Here is a 7290-nt window from a genome sequence, read left to right on the forward strand (position 1 = left end):
AAATAACGAATAAGAATTTGGAACCTGGAGACTCAGTTTTGTTGTTCAATTCTAGATTAAGGTTGTTTCCAGGTAAACTTAAGTATAGATGGCCGGGCCCGTTTGTAGTTGAACGTGTTTAACCATATGGAGCTGTGGATTTAAGTGATTCAAAAGGTAATATTTTTAAGGTAAATGGGCATCGAGTAAAAAAATACGTTGGTGAGCATATTGACAGAGGCAAAACCTCTATACTACTAAAAGATCCATGGAAAGAACAGTGAGAACAGTCCCTCTGTCGGTGTTGAGGGCGTTTTTGTGTAAAATATTTTTTGTCTTATTTTTGCGAAATTTTTACATTTTCTTTAAGGATTTTTTGTGTAAATTTGAAATCTACTTTATGTTTTTGCGTTTGGATTTTTCAGGATCAAGATCCAACCCTCCTCAAAATTACGCCAAGCGCAATTTTAGAAAAAATTTGTTCGATTTTCGAATTGTGGAGCATGGTTTTTGTGGGCTTTATTTGGGTTATTCTTAAAAGGGTTTTGGGCTATTTTTAGAACATAAATGTCCTGTTACTAAACCCTAATATGTTATTAAAATGTTTTAAAACATAAAACAAAAGCCCTAAGTTGTCTACACCCTCATTTACCATTTTTTTCACCAAAACCTATCATTTGGTTTTCAAATTTCTTCATCAAATCTCCAAAAACACTCAAATCCCTCACATCGCTCTCTTTTTCAGCACACTTAGGGTTAGAAGGTGGAGTTTTGGTGTTGATCGTGAAGCAAGAATCAAGAACCATGAAAGACTCCTCCTCCGACAAGCCATGCAACAAAGAAAAGGGGAAGAAGAAGGTGATGCTACCACCACCCACTCCACCGGATATGACTCCTCTTGAAACCCCTAAGATTTCTCATGAAAGGCTAATTTTTTATCCAAGGGAACAAAGAAAGAAATTAGAGGAGGCCTTAAAAATGAACCATAGAAAAAATCTATCTATATGTAATGCAAACTATGAAAAAGTGACCTTAGAACCTCATGTTGATAGGATTAATGAAGGAGGCCACAGTGAGAAGAAATTATAAGAATTTAGCAAGGTCTACCTTAGAAAAAATCAATCCGTGAGTGATAAAGGCTTAATGAGAGAGCTGAAATTGAGAATAAGAAAAGGGAAATTGGGGATAAGGAGAATGAGGTTATTTGTGCCAAGATAGCGAAATTAAACGAGAAATGGCAAAGTTTTATGGAAAATTCAAGGAGGATGAGTGAAGGAATTCAAAATTAATTAGATGGTATGAATAAATGCCATAGGTTAAATCCCCTTCAAGATAACTGTAACGCCCCGCGTTACTCAGGTTAGCTTGCCTCGAGTTCCGGGAAATTTTTATAACAAAATAGATTTTTTTTATTTATTTATTTCATTTTATTTTATTTGATTCATCAGTTATCTTTATTTAATTTAAGTGTGGCATCTCGCCTAGTGTGTATCGTTACAGAATTAGTGGTGAGTTAGTAGCGTGTAGTTATTTATCAAGTTATGGTTTAGTACGGATTTCACTTTGTGACACTTGTTTTGGGCCATTGGGCCATTTATGAAATTATATTATTGGCTTGTTTTAGCAAGGAGGGGTTGGGTAAGTGGGCCTTAAACAAAAGGAAAAGAACCCAAGCCCAAAGGAGTTAAAGTTTTAAAACAAAGAAAAAAACCCTAGCCCTTGTTCTTCCCTCTTCTTCTTCCTCCCTTTCCCTCTCTTGTTGAAGCCGCCGGCCACCCCCCCACTCGGGTTCTTCTTCTCCGGCGAGCAGTCCGTTCAGGCGACGCGACGAACAGCGGCGACATCGGAGCAGCAGGTGCAGCGTCGGGCTCGGGCAGCTGCAGGCGGCGTCGGGCAGCAGCAGGCGGCGGCGCGTGGTCTTGGGCAGCAGCAGGTGCGGCGGGGCGGCGCGTGGTGGCTGTTCACGGTGTTTTTCCTCGATCCGACAAACTCGAATGACTAGAATAGCTTAGATCCGGGAAGCCCGGTAATTTTCTTTGACCCACCCTTGTTCGAAGTTAGATTTGGATTGCCCACACCTAAACGAGATCCATTTGGAATACCCACGCCTAAGCGAAATTGTTTTGTAGTAACGGACATCAAATCGAAGCCGTTGGAGGTCATTTTGGGCGTTTCTCGCTGCTGTAAAAACGTGGACAACAGTGTTTTGGGTGGTATCCGGTGATTAACTTCATCCGTTCGAAGCCCGTTTTATGCTACCCACCTCTTTGCAAGCTAGATCTAATTTACCCACACCTACACGAAGTCGTTTTGCGGTAATGAGACCCGTTGAACCCTCTTAGAGTTGTTTTCGAAGGCTGAACAGTATATTTATGTTGCTGTATTTTTTTCTGTTTTTGTGCGTAGGTGGGAGTTCGACGCAAACTTAAGGACGTGGTTGTGTAAGTAGCACCAGGGGGCGAGTGCGTTCGTTATTTTGCGTTAACGGAATGGTTTTGATGATGATTTTTTTTGCTAAAATAATTTAATTGAGCATGTAGGGATTATTAGTTTTGATTTGTGAACTTCTAGTGAATTTGTTGCCGTCTTTCTATTATTGAACACTTATGAGGAAACATGCTTTCTGTTTTTATTGTTGTAGGTGATTAGTAGATTCTGAATTGTTGTGGTTAGGAGTAACTGGCTCATGACGTTTTGCAAATATGTTGTAAATGAAATGCTCGCGTTGTTAAACTGATAATTTAGTTTATATTGTTTTAGTTGTGAGCTGTTGGGTGTGTCTTGTTTATTACAAGGAAAAGGATGCTTGTGAACTGTGCAGTGAATTGGGATGTGGGAAATTTACCTGTAGGTGGTCATGGGTGGGTTAGTGAAGTGGTGAAGGGTGAAGGGTGAAGGGACGGGTTGGCAGTCCGTTAACTATGGGTGTTCTGATCTGAAAATGCATATAAATCGCTTGGAGGGTCAAAGCCTTGAGTAGTGGCCTTGGGAATAAACGACAAGGCCGGACGTCAAATTTCTGTAAATGAGTATTGGGGTCTTGGGGATAAATGTGAAGGACCAATACGCTAGGAAGTCATCGGTACCTTGGGGATAAACGGCAAGGACCGGTGCACAGTTCAGGCCTTGGGAATAAATGGCAAGGCCGAACATCAAGTTTCTGTAGAGGAGTATTGAGACCTTGGGGATAAATGTCAAGGGTCAATGCGACTCGAGGAGTTAGGCTTGAAGGACTAAAGTATAGTGGTGCTTGCGAAGTAGTGGTGCTAGGCCTTGGGAATAAATGGCAAGGTCGAATATCATGTACTGTAAAAGAAGGGGGGGCGGTATCTTGGGAATAAAGGAAAAGAGCCGTCATACCTCGAGAAGTTAAACGGGGAGCAACACAGGGGGATGTAGAGGGAGGTTTAGTACTGTGGGACAAGGGCTAGTGAATCATGGTTGTTGTATGTAAATGTCAAGTTATTGTTCGCTATCTCTCGCTGTCGATTTAATTGCATTGCTATCGTTTTATTTCATATGCTGTGACTGTGAACATGATTTTTTTTTGTGTTAGTTAGGAAGTACTACTTACGGAGTACCTTACGTACTCACCGCCCTTTTTATCCTTATTTGTTTTCAGGTGTGAACAGGGTCGACCGCGGTGATGACGTGGAGAGGGCTTGACCGAGGAGGGATCACTAGTTGAGTTAGTGAGGATAGAGGGAAGGGTCGTTTGGTACGAGTAGTGTTGGGATTTATGTTATTGCTAGGTGTGGACTGAGGCGATATTTTGTATTCTTTAGAACTACTTTATTTTGTTATGTATGTTGCTGGTAAACGCGTCACTGTTGTTGTTGGAGCTGAGGTGTACGGTTGTTTTATTTATTTAAGAACTGTAGCCACTGAGGCGGATATGAGATGTCTTTGGTTTTAAATTGCCCACAGAGAGCGAAGTTTTGGCAGTCTATAAAATTGATATTTCTGATGGAACGTATGTGAGTCGAAGCTTTATTTCATTCAAATTATTTCCCAGGGAGTTGATTATCTCGTGTTTAGAGTTAAGGCTAGCCAGGTGAATTATTTAGTGTTGCCTAGGATGGTATATAACATCTTGGGGCGCTACAGTTGGTATCAGAGCCGAAACGTTCCTATTGACTGAGTTAGAAACTAGCATATTTAGGAGTAGTGATCTCGGTCGACCTCCTCGTCATCACCAGGTACGCTTCATGCTTGTCCTTGAGAGCTTATACATTCCCCATGATTTATTTGTGCGCTGAATTTTTTTTCTTTTCTCATCAGTTTTTGTTGCCACTCTGTTTCGCTAGGCATAGAGTGTTCACTAAGCATACCAAATAGAATGTAGTGGACCTTTTACTACTATGGGAGTTTCGACTGCCACTTTTCCTATTAGTCTATGCGTGGAGTATCGTGCTAACGTCTTACTGAAATTTTGTGCCGTTCTTCCAGACAATGCCTCCCCGTCGTAGTATGAGATTGCGAGCTGACGCCGACCCCGCTCATGGAGGTGAGAACGGAGCGGATCCACCGCCCCCTCCTGCTGGGAATCAGGCAGGAGTAGTCCCTCCATTTCCTCCAGCAGCAGCTCGAGAGCGGGTAGATCCTTCAGTTCCCCCAGCAGTTCCTCAGGTAAACCCCCAATTGGTGTTGCTTGTGGAGGCTTTGCAAGCAGTGATCAATAACGCAGCAGGGGTGGGCGGGGTCCAAGCCCCGCCACCCCAACACCTTCATACTCCCCAGAGCGAGGCTCGCTTCATCAAGGATTTCAAGCGCTATGGACCCCCAACCTTTGACGGTGAGAGTGAAAGAGAGACTGTAGCGGAAGAGTGGATCAGAGAGTTGGAAGCCCTTTACGCGTATCTTGGTTGCGAAGACCAATTCAAGGTGAAGGGTGCGGTTTTTATGTTGAGGGGCGAGGCACTGAACTGGTGGAATTCAGTAGCAGCGGTAGAGGATCATGCAAATGTACCAATCCCGTGGGCGAGGTTCAAGAACTTGTTGTACGACTACTACTATCCGGAGACTGTGAAAGACATGAAGAAGGCGGAATTCCTGCATCTAGTCTAAGGAACCTTATCGGTGGCACAGTATGAAAGAAAGTTCACGGAACTCTCCCGTTTCGCTCTAGAGTTGATTCCCACTGAGGCATTAAAGATCAAGAGGTTTGTTAAAGGCTTGCGCAAGGGAATCAGAGGCCCGGTAGACCTCCAGTGACCCACCACCTATGCTGAAGCGGTTAGGGGTGCCTTGGTTATGGATAAGGATGTTTCCAACAAGGCCTCACCCCTGTCAGAGGTCGGATCATCTTCAGGTGTGAAAAGGAAGTTCCCTCCGACTTATGCCGACTCGGTATTGAGAGCACCCCAGCGCCAGGCTCAGCACCAGGGCATGCCGCCAGTATGTCCCACCTGCCAGAAAAGACATACGGGGCAGTGCTGGACGGGAAGTAAGGGTTGTTTCAGGTGCGGAAGAGAGGAGCATTTCGTAAGGGAATGTCCCATGTCGGCCGCAAATACACAGAGGTTAGGCCAGGGGATTTCCCCATCAGTTTCGACGCAAGGGAATAACCAAAGGGCTCGTGTCTTCGCACTTACTCGCAAGGAAGCGGCAGATGCCGAAACCGTGGTCACAGGTACTGTTTTAGTCCATGATGTGCCTGCGTATGTATTGTTTGATTCGGGGTCGAGCCACACTTTCATCTCTTATGCGTTTGTTCGTCAGGCAACCCTCGAATTAGAGCCGTTAGGGTTTTTGTTGTCGGTTTCTACACCATCAGGGTCGGTTTTGATCGCTAGTCAAAAGGTTAGGGCGGGTGAGTTGTCCTTTGATAATCAGACTCTAAGGGCAAGACTGATCCAGCTGGACATGCAAGATTTTGATGTTATTTTGGGGATGGATTGGCTAGCTTCCAACCAAGCCAACATTAATTGCTCGAGAAGAGAAGTCTCCTTCCAACTACCTTCGGGTCGGAACTTTACATTTAAAGGAGTTACGGGTAGAGTCCCAAGGACAGTATCAGCGTTGAAGGCAAAAGGCCTGTTGCAGAATGGAGCTTTGGGATATTTGGCCAACGTCGTCAACATTAGTAAGACTCCACCTAGTATCGACTCCGTTCACGTGGTCAGAGAGTTCCCAGATGTGTTCTCCAATGACCTTCCGGGGCTACCCCCTGTTCGTGAACTGGATTTTTGTATCGACTTACCACCCGGGACAGCCCCCATTTCAAAGGCATCGTACCGCATGGCTCCAGCGGAACATAAGGAGCTTAAGGCTCAGCTGGAAGAGCTCTTAGACAAAGGCTTCATTCGCCCAAGCGTGTCTCCTTGGGATGCTCCTGTGCTGTTTGTGAAAAAGAAAGATGGATGTATGCGACTTTGTGTTGATTACCGGGATCTGAACAAGGTGACCATAAAAAATAGGTACCCCCTTCCTCGCATCGATGACCTTTTTGACTAACTAAAAGGAGCAAGGGTGTTCTCGAAGATAGACCTACGATCGGGGTACCACCAGTTGAGAATTAAAGACGCCGACATACCTAGGACAGCCTTCAGAACCAGGTATGGGCATTATGAGTTTACCGTTATGTCTTTCGGACTCACTAATGCCCCTGCGGCATTTATGGACCTCATGAATCGAGTTTTTAAGGAATTTTTGGATCTGTTTGTGATCGTGTTTATCGACGATATTTTAATTTACTCCAAGACGGAAGAGCAGCACGAAGGACATATGCGGCAGGTTCTTACCGCTTTGAGGAAGAACAGCCTGTACGCGAAGTTCTCGAAATGTGAGTTTTGGCTGGTTAAGGTGGCTTTCCTTGGCCACATAGTCACCAGGGAAGGTATTGTCGTGGACCCGGCCAAGGTGGAGGCGGTCAGTCGTTGGCCAAGGCTTCGCACAGTGATCGAAATCTGCAGTTTTCTCGGCCTAGCCGGCTATTATAGAAGGTTAGTCCAGGATTTCTCTCGGGTGGCGGCGCCGTTGACTCAGTTAACCCGCAAGAATGCCACGTTCAATTGGAGTGATGAATGTGAGAAAAGCTTCCAAAAACTGAAGGAGCGGTTGGTCACGGCCCTAGTGTTAACAGTACCAGATGGGTCGGGAAGTTTAGTGGTATACAGTGACGCTTCACGAAGGGGTTTAGGTTGCGTTATGATGCAGCAGGGAAAAGTCATTGCCTATGCCTCACGTCAGTTAAAGGTACACGAGCTTAACTATCCCACCCATGACTTGGAGCTTGCTGCGGTAGTGTTCGCCTTGAAGATATGGAGACACTACCTTTATGAGGAAAAGATTCAAATCTTCACTGATCAC

The 7290-nt window shown here is 44.8% G+C and overlaps 1 long non-coding RNA gene across 1 annotated transcript; it reads left to right on the forward strand.

Moving 5' to 3' along the window:
* Positions 1 to 1769: 1769 nt before the first annotated feature.
* LOC148209102 (uncharacterized) lies at positions 1770 to 3738 on the forward strand. The gene is made up of 4 exons (XR_015793391.1): positions 1770 to 2005; positions 2109 to 2294; positions 2386 to 2420; positions 3602 to 3738. It is a non-coding gene; the product is annotated as an uncharacterized LOC148209102 (long non-coding RNA).
* The last annotated feature ends 3552 nt before the right edge of the window (positions 3739 to 7290 follow it).

The sequence above is a fragment of the Momordica charantia genome (genome assembly GCF_013281855.1).
Source record: "Momordica charantia cultivar OHB3-1 chromosome 9 unlocalized genomic scaffold, Mcharantia_2.0 BLBB01000009.1, whole genome shotgun sequence".
Lineage (NCBI taxonomy): Eukaryota > Viridiplantae > Streptophyta > Magnoliopsida > Cucurbitales > Cucurbitaceae > Momordica > Momordica charantia.